This window comes from Octopus bimaculoides, chromosome 19 (assembly GCF_001194135.2).
Source record: "Octopus bimaculoides isolate UCB-OBI-ISO-001 chromosome 19, ASM119413v2, whole genome shotgun sequence".
Classification (NCBI taxonomy): domain Eukaryota; kingdom Metazoa; phylum Mollusca; class Cephalopoda; order Octopoda; family Octopodidae; genus Octopus; species Octopus bimaculoides.
The window spans coordinates 4,032,300-4,034,051 of NC_068999.1; the positions used below are offsets into that span (position 1 = coordinate 4,032,300).

The 1,752-nt window shown below is 39.2% G+C and overlaps 1 protein-coding gene across 1 annotated transcript in view; it reads left to right on the forward strand.

Annotated features, from left to right (window-relative positions):
- LOC106884053 (anoctamin-4) overlaps positions 1 to 1,752 on the forward strand; it is a 120,452-nt gene that overhangs the window by 67,615 nt on the left and 51,085 nt on the right. The window lies entirely within an intron of this gene.

Genomic DNA, 1,752 nt, shown 5'->3' on the forward strand with positions numbered 1-1,752 from the left:
ACACACACATACACACACTCTCTCTCTCTCTCTCTCATCGACCTCCCACATGCACACCCATTCATACAACTCCTACGTACACACACACACACACATACACCTACACACAAATACTCCTATCCACACAAAACATCCACCCCTACCTGTGACAATAGTGGTCAGACACATCCTGTATAGGTTTACATTTTCCCTTTCATGAAGGACCGTTGTTGCAATATTTCTAATTTCTAATGTTACTCTGTGACTGTGTACGTCGAGGGCTTCCCTCCTCATTTGTTGTGTGACCTGTGTATGTCGATAATTTGGCACCTCGGTTCCTAATGATCCGAATATGCTGATAAATCACACCCTATGTTGTTGCAAGACCCATTTATGTTATAAATGTGACCCTTTCTATTAGTCTGAGACCCAAGTATGATGAGGAATAAATCCTTCTGTTGCTGTGACTGTTGAGGACTCTGATTTGTTTGTTGCTGTATGATAAGTGAATGTTGACAGCTTCTCCCCTTCGTTTCTGTGTGACCAACGGATGCTATGAACTTGGTTTCTTGTGTCATTGTGTGACCTATACCTGTATGTTGAAGACACTCGCCCCCACCTTGTTGCTGTGTAACCCTTGTATGGTAAAGACTTACTTCGGAGCATTTGAAATAAGGGTGATAGTGTTTAGAGCTGTAGCTCTGTTTTTCTTAAACCGACCCCTGTCGAAATCATTCAACCAAAAAACTGTCGGAATGTGATCTGTTCAATGTTGATGGGAAAGTTCTGTACTTGGAAGTAGGTAGCCGTGAAGAATTTGGTCGGTCATCGTCCGTTGGTTATAAGTGAAGAGACACATGGTCACAGTAAGTGCCAAGCTTGCAGAGATGGTAAAGGCTGTACCATTGGTAGGATACAGGCCATTCCCTTCCCTGAGACATCTACCACCCACATACATAAAACAAAAATCCCAAACAATTTAAAGAAAAAAGGATTTTTGTAATTAAAATAAAAAAAACTGAAATAAAAAATGCTTAACATTGAATTTAAAGAAGAATTAAAGAGGCAGGAAATTGAAAAAGGATAAAATACTGATCTTCACTCCATTTAATCTCCATGTACAGTCCATGTGCTTGGGTCAATAATGAATTAAAAATTTCCCTTTTAGCTATGGGGACATAAAGAAAGACAACAAGGATAAAACTGCGGTCCTTTAATTTTATTTCCTGGCCTGTCGACATAGTATATAATGTGTATATACTATGTATATACATGTCAGCATAGTATATAGTGTGTACATACAAAGAATATACACGTCAGCGTAGTGTGTAGTGTGAACTTGAAAACATTCAGACATTATCTCCAGCTTTCAAAATCCTTGTTGCATTTCACATGGAATTTTTGCTCCCCCAAATTTGTCTTGGTGTAGAACACAATCTACTTTCTTTTAGGGGCTATTCCACTGAAGTCGAATTTGCTATTCATCATTTCAGTTGTCGATAAATTAAGTACCAGTTGCATACTGGGGTCAATGCAATCAACTTAATCCCTTCCCCCAAATTTGAGACCTTGTGCTCTCAGTAAAAAAGCTTATTATTATTATCATCATTATTGTTGTTGTTGTTGTTATATGAAAGGCATTGAGTTGGCAGAAACGTTAGCACGCTGGGCAGTATTTCGTCTGCCGTTAGGTTCTGAGTTCAAATTCTGCCGGGGTCAATTAAACAAGTACCAGTTAGGCACTGGGATCGACGTAATCAACTTAACCCCTTT